The sequence below is a fragment of the Eriocheir sinensis genome, chromosome 67, assembly GCF_024679095.1.
Source record: "Eriocheir sinensis breed Jianghai 21 chromosome 67, ASM2467909v1, whole genome shotgun sequence".
NCBI classification, from domain to species: Eukaryota; Metazoa; Arthropoda; class Malacostraca; order Decapoda; family Varunidae; genus Eriocheir; species Eriocheir sinensis.
The window spans coordinates 410,001-422,500 of record NC_066575.1 but is presented as its reverse complement, the minus strand read 5'-3'; the positions used below and the strand labels follow the sequence as shown (position 1 = coordinate 422,500).

Here is a 12,500-nt window from a genome sequence, read left to right as displayed (position 1 = left end):
ATCATCATGGTTTTCACAATAAGGACATGATCGATCTTAGGGAAATTAACACAAAATAATACAAAACTAGAATATATTAACCGAAAAAAAATTAAGCAAGGAAAAATAAGCTTCATGAAGGTCATTTTATTTGTGAGCTGCTTTGTTATGCTACTCTAGGGTTTGGAAGCTTGCGATGAACAGAACTTCAATATTAGAAGAAATATCATGATGAGAGTGACGCCGAGACATTTAATCTGTATTTCCATCTAAGAAAGTTTATACATGAAATACGACAAAGTGACACGTGAACTGAAATTAAAGGAAGCTACCTACCTGAGGAACGATCCCAAAAAGGCATTACGATTCACCAATTTCTCTACACACACACACACACACACACACACACACACACACTACATTTTTCACCACCTACAGCCCACCGCAGACCACCACTACTAAAGCTCTCACCACACCACACCACCCCTTCTCCCATCCCCCTTACGTCCCATACCCCCTAAACACCCTCCCTACCCAAAACACCCACCTTACCCCCTCCCTTCCACCAAATCTCTGACCAGGTTAATCCCTTCCCACGAAGCACCCGTAAAACCTTATTAAGAGAGAATACCTAACACTCTAAGGTCCTTTGTTTATTAATTTACTTTTGATTATGTTATGTATGAATTAGAAGGATATTGATAAAGGAGACAATATGTGGAGGTTATGAAACGGGTAAGAGTAGGGAAGGAGGAGATGAAATGCAGTAGGAGGAGGAGGAGGAGGGGGAGGGCAGGTTAAAGGAAGTCAACAGTGATACGATTGGATTTTCTGGTCAAATAACCATCGCTCTGTTGACCCTAAACTGATAAGACTCCTCGATCCCTCCCTCCTTCCCTTCCTTCCTACCCTTTCTCTCCCTCCATCCTTTCCTCCCTACCTTTCTCTCCAGCTCTCCTCCCCCTCCAATACTTTTTTTTTTCTCTCTAATCATCCACCTCTCAGCCTCTTCTTTCCTTTCCAACTCTCCCTCCCGTCCTACCCTTTCTCTCCCTCCATCCTTTCCTCCAATATTTTTTTTCCCTGTAACTGATCATCCACCTCTCAGCCTCTCCTTCCCTTTCCTTCCACTTCTTCCTCCACCTCTCCTCTCCACCCTTACTTCCACACATCTCTATATATATTACTTGCCTTTCCTCCTGTTCTCGCATTTTCGTCTTTTTCGAATTTAATCTTTCTACTTCTTCCTTACTTTTTATCTTTGGTATATTTTCTTTACCTGTTTTATCCTCTCCTATCCATCGTTTATTCCTTTTTCCTTCCTTCCTTTCCTAGAGGAGAAAGAAAGAAGAAAGAAGGAGAAGGAAGAGGAGGAAAGGGAGAGGAGAATGATGATGCAAGTTTTTTTTATAATAACGCATGGCAGAGAAAAAAAAACGAAAAAGGAAGAGAAGAAGAAAATAAGTGAAGAAAGAGGATGAATGGCAAGACCAGATGGGAAAGTGTAAGAGGGAGTAAGGAAATGGGAAAGGAAATATGTAACAAATGACAAGGAGTGATAAGATAAGGGAAATGAGTGGGAAGGATAGGAGAGTGGGAAGAGGGAAGAGAACAGAAGGCAGAAGTGAGAGGGAGAGAAGGGGCACATGGTAAGGGAAGGAGAAGGGGTGAGCATGATGGAAGAAGAATGGAGAGAAGGAAAGGTAAGAAGAGGAGAGTGGATGAAACAAAAAGAATGGTAAACACTGGGCATATTTTCCGTGGATCTGCAGTCAAACCACGATTTTTGCTAGCGAGGTTCTCATTTGTTTCTTGTTACTGCTGATGATGATGATGGTGAGCAATACCGCCGTCCTTCGGTGATATCTACCGTAGCTTTTGATGATTGTGGACACGTCAAAAAACAACGGAAATATGAAAACCACGCCAGCGGAAATCGTGGTTTGACTGAAGATCCACGGAAAATTTGCCCAGTGTAATAGCCCCTTTAGTGACGTGAGGCAATTAATCACTTAAAAGAAGTATAGTTATAGAAAACACTAAACGTTATGATGGATTGAATGGAAAAAGCCGGAGATATGAGAGAGAGAGAGAGAGAGAGAGAGAGAGAGAGAGAGAGAGAGAGAGAGAGAGAGAGAGAGAGAGAGAGAGAGAGAGAGAGAGAGAGAGAGAGAGAGAGAGAGAGAGAGAGAGAGAGAGAGAGAGGAAGAAAAAGTGGGAGGAGGAGGAGGAGGAGGAGGAGGAGGAGGAGGAGGTGGTGGTGGTGGTGGTCAGTGGGACAGATAGTATCAGTGTTGGGGAGTCTCAGGGGGTCGCCAGCTCTCACCACCGCCAACCACCACCCTCACCCACCACACGCGGAGGGAGGGAGGGAGGAAGAGAAGGAGATGGAGAGAGGGAATGTGGTGGTAAGAAGGGTTTAAGAAGAGAAGTGAAAGAATGAGTGGGGAGGAATGTGGAAAGGATGAAGGATAAGAAGGAGGGATGGAAGGAAAATGGAGGAAGAATAGGAAGGAGAGAAGTGATGACGGATGCGAGAGGAAATCCTTAACTGTCAAACAAAAATAAGGAGAGAGAGAGAGAGAGAGAGAGAGAGAGAGAGAGAGAGAATCATATGACAACTTTCCTGAGTATTTATCAATTTCATAATTCTCTCTTGTCTTCTCTTCTCTTCTCTCTCTCTCTCTCTCTCCCACCCACCCCCCGAAGGAAGTGGTCACTCCCAGGGTCCAGCCATCCAAGTGACGAGTGAGAAAACCAACACACACACACACACACACACACACACACACACACAATCTCTCTCTCTCTCTCTCTCTCTCTCTCTCTCTCTCTCTCTCTCTCTCTCTCTCTCTCTCTCTCTCTCTCTCCTACCTTTCCTCACTCCATCTTCCCTTGCTCATCTATTCTCTTTGCCACTCAATAGGAAATTAAGAGATGAAGAAAACATTAAAGATAATAGTGAGCGAAAAGGAAGACGCAGGAAATGTTTTAAAATAAAGATAAAGACAAGAAAGGAAAATCAAAATAAGAGATCGAAGTACAGAGAAAGAAGGAGATAGAGTAAAGGAGATGGGGGAAAGAAAACAAGATAGAAGATAGGATGAGGGAAGTAGATATAGGTGAAGAGGAAAAATAATTAGAGGTGAGGAAAATGAAAGAGGGAAGCGGAGATAGAAAGGGAAAGGGGAATATAGGGAAAGACGGGAGGGAGAGATGTGAGAGAGAAGCGATGGAAGTGGAAATGAGGAAAATGGGAGAGGGAAACTAAGTGGAGGAGGAGGAAGTTAAATAAGGCTGTACAGAATAAAGGTTTGAAGTGGAGAAAGTGGAGGAAAAAAATACGTTAGTGGAGGAGGAGGAAATAAAATAAGGCTGTGTAAAATAAAAGTTTGAAGTGGAGAGAAAGTGGAGGAAAAAAATACGTAAGTGGAGGAGGAAGTTAAATAAGGCTGTGTAGAATAAAGGTTTGAAGTGGAGAGAAAGTGGAGGAAAAAATACGTAAGTGGAGGAGGAAGTTAAATAAGGCTGTGTAGAATAAAGGTTTGAAGTGGAGAGAAAGTGGAGGAAAAAAATACGTAAGTGGAGTAGTAAGTTAAATAAGGCTGTGTAAAATAAAGGTTTGAAGTGGAGAGAAAGTGGAGGAAAAAATACGTAAGTGGAGGAGGAAGTTAAATAAGGCTGTGTAAAGGTTTGAAGTGGAGAGAAAGTGGAGGAAAAAAAATACGAATATCTAGCACGTGTGAGATGAGTGTAGGAAACCTGCTTTATGATTCCTCTTCCTCCTCCTCCTCCTCCTCCTCCTCCTCCTCCTCTTTTCGTTATCTTCCTTACTTTCTTCTCTTCCATACCCTTCTCGCTCTCTATGCTTATTACTCCTGCTTCCTACATCCCTTTCTTTTTTTCTTTTTTTCTTCCTCTTCTAGCTTTTCCTCCTCTCATTTTTCATTCTCTTCTCCCTCATCCTTTTTTTATGCCTCAACGTTCTGCGCCTTTCTCTCTATTTTTATTAGCCAAACTGGTTTTTCACACACACACACACACACACACACACACACACACACACACACACACACACACGGAGGCAAACAGCAATGAGCCAGTCACTTCTTGATTGCTTGTTGCCATGCACTGAAGAGAATGATGGAGGAGGAGGAGGAAGAGGAAGAGGAAGAGGAGGAGGAGGAGTATATTCAACTCTAATGAAGAACCACCATTATCCGCAAGCACTAAATAACAGATAAATAGACCAAGACATAAAAACATGCAAATAAGATGCTCCTATTAAAACGTGTCCATAAAACAAGGAATATTAACCCGGTAGCTGCGGGGATCATGTTTCTTAAAGGCTCCTCTAAGCGAGAAAAATTAGAAAAAATCATCACTCACGCAATCCATTTCATATTATATATCAACGCATTTGTCATCAGTTTATGCATCATCTCTTTTTTGGGGGTTTATTATCATGGCAAAAATTTGGCCCCCGTCGCTGGTACACGGTAAAGCCACAAATTTGGCCCGTCGCTGCTACCGGGTTAAAACGCGAAATAAATAAAAACATTGCATTATCTCTTTAAAGAATATCAACGAGTATGAATGACAAAGTGAACGTGGAATACCTATCTCAGGAAAAGTTTATTAATATTTCATAACACGAGATTTGCTTTGTCGATAATTATAGTCCTTCTCATCGACTGTCAAAACGATGATTCTCAAACGGCAGCGTACTCGTTCTTTTCACCTCAAACCCCTTCATCGTGACAGCCTGAAGTGGACAGTGTCGTCGTTTACTTTATTAGCAATCAGTTATAAAATGTTGTTGAGTAGATACTTGATTCCATTTCTCTTCTTTATTCTACGGGTGAAAATATACCAAGATGGCGTGTTATCAGCCTAAAAGATCGGTGTGACCCAAGTGTCTGCTGGATGGTGCGTACTGCTTTTATCCGAGTTGCTGGTAAGGGGTGAGGCAAAGGGCGTTCATAAACACCTGCAATAAAACAGCGCTGAACATCACGCAGCAACTTGGTCCAGTCGTGGCCTTGGGAAGAACGATATTATGAGGCTCGAAATATGAACACACACACACACACACACACACACACACACACACACACACACACACACACACACACACACACACACACTGCAAAAAGACCTGGATAGAGTGTATTAATGGAGCCAGTTTTGGGAGATGGAATTTAATGCAAACAAATGCCATGTTATGGAATTGGGGAAAAGTAAAAAAGACAGAGGAAAACATACAGGATGGGGGAATGGTACATGAAGAAAAAGACTTGGGAGTAACGATGCAAGACACACTATCCCCAGAAAAGCATATACACAAGTCATTTGGATAAACCTACAGGATGATGATATAAGGGTATCATTCCATTATATGAACAAAGAAATGATGCAGAAAATAATAAAAACACTGATAAGACCAAAACTTGAATATGCTGCAGTTGTGTGGTCGCCTCACAAAAAAGGATATCAGAAAGTTGGAAAGGATACAGAGAATTGCAACTAAAATGGTCCCAGAACTCTCGAATATGACGTATGAAGACAGATTGAGGGAGATGGACTTGACGACACTGGAATAAAGAATCTGATCACACTGTATAAGTTGGTAAATAAGTTTGATGAGGTGGATAGAGATGATCTCTTCTCTACTGCGAGAACACAGGGGCTGAGAGGACATGGAAAGATACTAAATAAAGGAACCTGTTTGAATGACTTGAAAAAGTATAGTTTTCCACATAGAAGTATTAATACATGGAACAGCTTGCGGGAAGAGGTGGTGGAGGCGAGCAGTGTCCATCAGATGAAGGAAAGGCTGGATGAATGTAGATATGGAGACGGGGTTATCAGAGCTTAGCTGGGGCCCTGAAGACTACAAATAGGTAAATACACTGTAATTACTTAACACAATCATTTTCTCATTTTTTCTGCTTACAACTGGTTTTGATCATGAGATGGAAATAATTCGTTCTCCTCCTCCTCCCTCTCCTCCTCCCTCTCCTCCTCCTCCTCCTCCTCCTCCTCCTCCTCACATGCTTCCTCTCTCATCTCACCTTAACCCTCTTCAAAAAGCTCCCAATTCCCTTCTCCCCCTCCCCTGCACACTTCCCTTCAGTCTTAACACCCACTCTCACACTCTTCCCTCTCTAACTAGCGCACACACACACACACACACACACACACACACACCACAAATATTCCCCCCTCCCCCAAACACCACCATCACCACCACAGCCAGTCTTCACCCCCACCATCCACCACCACCACTACCCCAACCACCACCACCATCACCACCATGATCGACAAGTTAATAACACCCTCCTCTTTGGGCCAATAGCTTCTAATTATCAAATTTTACGGGGGACAATTACGTCCTATTATAATGATGAAGGGAAAAGGAGGGAGGGAGGGAGGGAAGGGAGGAGGATAGAAGGATGGGAGGAGGTAGGAATCAACAACAAGGGAGCGAACAACAGATGAAGAGAGAAAGATGAGACGGGAAAGGAAGGATGGTAGGAAGAAATGACGGGGGAAAAGTGAAGGGAAGGAGGGAGGAGAAAAGAGGGAAGGAGGAAGGGGAAGAGAAAGGTAGGAACCAACAAAACGGGAGTAAAGTGAAAGTAAGGAGATAAAGAGGGGGTGAAGAACAGATCAAAAGGAAAAGAAGAGTATAAGAGGAAAAAGTGGAAGATAGAACGGGGGATAGGAAGACCATGAAATATCAGCGTTATTTCCAGTAGTGTGTGGGGACGTTCAGACGTGTGGGGAGAAGGGAAATGAATGAAGACGAAGACAGGGAAGAGGAAGAAGAGCAGGAAAAAAAGGAAAGGTTAACTAGGACAAGGATTAGGTCGAGGACATAAAGGAAGAAACAATGAAACATGGGAAGGCAGGTTACGGAGAGAATGTGGACTCAAAACAAGGCGCGTTAGTGATCTCATCTGGTCTTCGAGGACTTCGTTGACCTGTAGAGCAGATTACAGCACTTCTGAAACTACGTCCAGCTTACTCTTGACACAACAAAGTAACGGTCAATGTGATTTTTAAAGGAAGTGATTCTTTTAACCCTAACTACTTCTGCACGAAAATGATTCCACTAATGGATGATTCACTTTAAGAAAAAAAAAACTCCTCCCGATGCCTGTACTACATCGCCTCTCTTGAATCGGTAGACAGTTATTTCTAGTTCTTGGGTTAGTTTGGAGCTATAGCAAAAATAGTGGTAGGCGCTACTGAGCTTATTCAGATACTTCAAAACCTGTATCAATTCTTGTAATCGTCGCCTCTTTTCCAACGTATCGAGGTTGAGTCGCTTGAGACATTCTATATACGGCTGAGCCTCAAGAATGGTATACTGAGCTACATAATCCAGGTGTTTTTTCTTCTCATCGTGTTGTATATATTACCATTGCTCCCAGGGTCTTACACTAGAAATTCCTCGAAATAAACCCGAGAACAGCATTATCTTTTATACATGTTATCTTAAGACTTACAGGTTATGTTATCATAAGGTCCCTGGTGATGGTGATCTCAAGATATGATTCCTACTGTATGACCCGCAGAGGTTTTCCGTGCATTTTGTATCTATGGTTATGGTATGACTTTAATTGTCATCGTTGAAGACCATTTGCCACTTTTCAGACCACTGGATAATTTGGTCTAGGTCTTTTGGGATCATTTTCAATTGGCCGTCATGAGGGCGGGCCTTTCCACCCCCTTTGGTGTCATGAGCAAACTTCGACAGGGAGAATTTCAGTTGTGTATATAATAAAGTGATTGGATTCCAACACTGACCTTGCGATACTCCGATACCGCCTGGGAGCAACTCGGAAGCCTACCCACTGAGTAATACTGGTTGTTTTCTACGAGCAAGCCAATCTCTTACCCACGCTGATTGTCTCCTATACCCGCTGACTAGTTTTTAATTGGTAGCTCCCGTGGTATACCTTGTCAAAGGCTTTGTGGAATTTTAGATTATAACCTAAAATAGAGAAAGGGATGTGATTAGCCCAATTCTAATTCATACCTTGGAAGAAGTACAATAAATCGGACGCTATTTCTGAAGAGAAGAAGAAGAAAAAGAAGAAGAAAGAAGAAAGAAGAAGAAGAAGAAGAAAAAGAAGAAGAAAAGATTGAAGAGGCATGCTATGAGTGATGTTCTCCCGCCCACCTTACACGCCCCCACCCCCCTTACCCTTCCCAAACCTAACCCTGTCTTCCCCCTCCCCCTCCCCCGGTACCCATCACCACAACCACCCCCCACGCTCTAATTAAACCCTCGCACTCATTACCTGACCCCCCCCACCCCCCGCCCCCGCTACCTGGCCGCCAGCACACCTTACCTGATTTGCACCTGAGGAAGCTGCGTAAAGACCAGCCGGCCAGGTAAAAATCGTGCAGACTGCCGCTACTTGAGGGAAAATGGGGAGTGACTAAATAGAAAAGTGAGGCATAAAAAAACGTAGGTGGTCCAAAATTCCATTAATTGCATGCAGCGCCATATATTAAGAAGAAAAAAGTGGGAGTAAGTCATTATACGGCAACCCAACGTCTCTTTTATTCTGCAGCGTAGGAAGTAGCATCGTGCTAGAAATGTTGGACTGGATGTTTTTCATAGAATAAAATATTGAAGCAGATGAAAAAAATTGCAAATTCACCACCAAAGACGAAGAACTTATTATCAACCTGTATATTAAATGGTAAACATTATATTTTCCTAAAGCGTGCATGCAAATACGAGAAGGAAGTGCATTCACGAGTTCATCAACAATGTAGAGGATGGAGTATACACACAGAATATGAAGGCTTCGAATATTGCCTACACTTGAACAAAAAGATGGAAATAGTCTTCACCAGCAGTAACCTTCCTTACAAACTATACCCATTCAGGTGTTAACTTTAATCGATTGTTAACATTTAGGCGTTAACTCTAATTGATTGGTTACAAGCATTACCTAGTGATTAGTTGAACTCGTTCAACATCAAACATCAACTTCATTATATGTCTGCCTGACTCTGTGTGTGTGTGTGTGTGTGTGTGTGTGTGTGTGTGTTTTCTCTATCTCTCTCTGTCTGTCTCTCTCTCTCTCTCTCTCTCTCTCTCTCTCTCTCTCTCTCTCTCTCTCTCTCTCTCTCTCTCTCTCTCTCTCTCTCTCTCTCTCTCTCTCTCTCTCTCTCTCTCTCTCTCTCTCTCTCCACCCCATCCCTCCGTGTGTGTGTGTGTGGGTGTCAGGTAACTTCACATAAGGGCATTTCCAGCGGGCAAAAATCAGATATATTTTCGCAGTCGCCTTTCAGCCCCGTGACCGGCGCCGAGTACTGCGTCTGGGGTGTCTGTAATACTATTATTATTATTATCATTATTACCATCATTATTTTAAATTATTGTCAGTTCCATTATTACAGGTGTCGGCGCCGTAAAGGAGAGAGATGGAGGAGGAACCTGACGGAGGGGGAGGGAGGAGGAGGAGGAGGAGGAGGAGGAGGAAAAGATGGTGGTGGAGGAAGGAAGTGTGTGCGCGTGCGTGTGTGTGTGTGTGTGTGTGTGTGTGTGTGTGTGTGTGTGTGTGTGTGTGTACCAACGTGATGTAACTGTACTCGTAGGTGGATATCATGGTGGATGTGAGGGCATTAGACAGAAGTGTGGATTAGATAAGCGAGGGTATAATTGTGTGCTGAGGGAGGAGGGGTGGATGGAGAGTCGGTGTGAGGCAGTAGAGGTGGAAGAGAGAGTGGGCTGAGTGGGTTGTGAGTCTGTGAGTGGGTAACGTGGGTAGGCCTCGAGGGTGTGGGTGTGGGTAGTGGGGGTAGTGGGGTATGATTGCGGAGGTTGGGGAGTGGTGGAGTTGAAGGGGTGGCAGAGTGTAGGGGTGAGAGGTGTTTGGGTGTGAGGGGGCATGGCATTGATGGGGGCGTAGAGCGTGTTAAAGCAGTGGTGGTGGTGTACGGGCGTGAGGAAGGCGGTGGTGGAGGTGTATGGGTGTGGTAGTTGTGGGGATGTAGGATTTAGGAGCAGTAAGTAGCGGGCTTTTTTTTTTTTTTTTTATTATTTTATTTTTTTACGCCCTTGCACGGTCTCCTCTGCAGTAAAAAAAAAAAGGGGGGGGGGGGGTGAGTGTGGCAGTGGTGAGAGTGCATGGGGGTTAGGGTAGGGGGGCGACAGTGGTGGGGGTGTAGGGGGAAAAGTTGGAAAGTTTCGTTTAGTCGGCGCAACATCTGTGGTCATATGCCGGAGAGAGACAGAAGGGGGAAGGAATTATAGAAGAGAACAGATCCCAGGAGACGGGACACAACCCCGATTAATACCTGGTACCCATTCACTGCTGGGTGGACAGGAGCGTAGGGTATCGGAAAACCCGCCCAAATTTTTCCGCTCCATGATGTAGGGGGTATACTGGTGTAAGTGTAGGGGTGAGCCAGCGGTAGAGAGTGTAGAAGTAGTCGAATGGACGTATACAGTGAGGTAGGCGCCATGCGGGGGTAGAGGATATGGTGGGTGTGAGGGAGCATAAGGGTATGGGAGGGGGGTGAAGACGTAGGGGTGTGGGCGGGACAATGGGGTGATCAGGGCAACCCACCCCACCCTGTAATTCGGCATTGTCCACGGACTGGCCAAATGAACGGGTGCCTGTGCTTGGTGCCCCGCCCCACGCCCACCACACCCACCCTAGCCAACCCTCACCTACCCATCCTATCCCTCTCCCCCACCACACCCACCTACACCTTCCTCAACCATCCCCCTCTCCCCCACCACACCCACCTTCACCTTCCTCAACCATCCCTCTCCCCCACCACACCCACCTTCCCCCTCTCCCACCAAATCCACCCTAACTTTCACCTATCCACCTCAACTACCACTCCTTCGTTCGCTTATCACATCACACCATCCCCATCCACACACCCCATGCTTACCAACACCCCCCTTCCCCACCTATCGCCTCACCAGCCTAGTCCAACCCACCCATATCCACCCTCTCCCGCTCCCTCCCCACCCACCCCCTCTCATAACTTACGCATTTGACACCCATCCCTACATGTCCTCAGCACCCTCCTCAACCGTCCACCTCCTTCGTCTTAACACCCGATCCTCGTATATTATTCATTTGATTCCCACCCTACCACATCCACCACCTCCACTCTCCTTCCTCTCCCCTCCATCCAGATTTACTTATACGTGCTCCACTCAGTCCTCCACAAGCATCCTTCATTACATCCATCTCTTATCCATCCGTCTTTACCTCCAATAAGAATCACATGAATTTACATACATACACATACAATCTCTCTCTCTCTCTCTCTCTCTCTCTCTCTCTCTCTCTCTCTCTCTCTCTCTCTCCCTCCGAAAAACTCTTAGGGTTTTCACATCCAACCCTCGCTTACAATTATTAATATTTTTATGCTAACTAAACAGTAACAAGTCTTTCTAATAATTTATCATTTCATACAATAACACTGTGGACTAATATGACTCAAAACTCTTTTCTTGACTTGTTTTCGATCGTCTGCCCTCAACTTGGTGGTAGTGCTGCCGCTCAAGGGAACAAGGAGGGCAGTGGAGAGGTTGCCTGGCCAACTGCACCAGTGTTTTATCCTCCCCCGTGCTATGTAGGCAAATATGTGTTTTTTTCCTGCTTTTACACACTTTTTTGAAGGCTAAAAATTACCATCAATTCATTTATTTGTATAACTTCGCATTACCTACAATGATGAGACATTAAACTTTCAATTCATGTGTCTGTGTTTAATGATATTTTTAATTTCGTTTCGTAGCTGCGAGGATCATATTTCTTAAAGGTCCCTCTAAGCGAGAAAAAGGAGAAAAAAAATCATCACTCACGCAAACCATTTCATAATATACATTGACGCATTTGTGATCAGTTTATGCATCATCTATTTTTTGGGGGGGGTTTATATCATGGCAAAAATTTGGCCCGTCGCTGGTACACGGTAAAGCCACAAATTTGGCCCATCGCTGCTACCAGGTTAAACATACGCCCCAGGGAATTCGTTACAATTATGAAACTCGAGGGTTAACCAGGATTTGCTTTATTACACTGAGATGCCAAGGACGGTGCCGATATGAAAACGTTATATAGTCACTATATGTAATACACTATATGTAATACACTAGTACACATATGACGACCTTTTTCAAGAAGAGTGTATCACCTCTCCACCCGAAATTGACCTCTCTTTTGGCTACTCTTTACTTTTATTTTTTATGGGAGCGGCGAGTAGCGGTTTTTTTTTTTTTTTTTTACCTTTTTGTTGCCCTTGAGCCGTGTCCTTTGATGTAAAAAAAAATAAAGGAAATAATGTATTCCTCTGTCTGGGGAAATGGTGAATCAATTGAAAACACGCTTCAAAAAAAATAACAACAGCAAAACCAAGAGGAGGAGGAGGAGGAGGAGGAGGAGGAAAAAGAAGAAGAGGGATGTAGCAAGTAGTAAATGAGATGCAAATACCTGTGAACGTTAAGCCAACAGCGTCCTCGCTAACCA

The 12,500-nt window shown here is 44.2% G+C and overlaps 1 long non-coding RNA gene across 4 annotated transcripts in view; it reads right to left on the bottom strand.

Annotated features, from left to right (window-relative positions):
- The window catches only part of LOC126987896 (uncharacterized), an 82,777-nt gene that overhangs the window by 57,483 nt on the left and 12,794 nt on the right, over positions 1-12,500 (bottom strand). The window contains exon 3 of one of the 4 annotated variants that reach the window (XR_007741267.1): positions 3,684-4,744. The exons of 2 other annotated variants lie outside the window; for them this stretch is intronic. This is a non-coding gene — a long non-coding RNA (uncharacterized LOC126987896). One more of the 4 variants, XR_007741269.1, reaches the window with a different exon arrangement.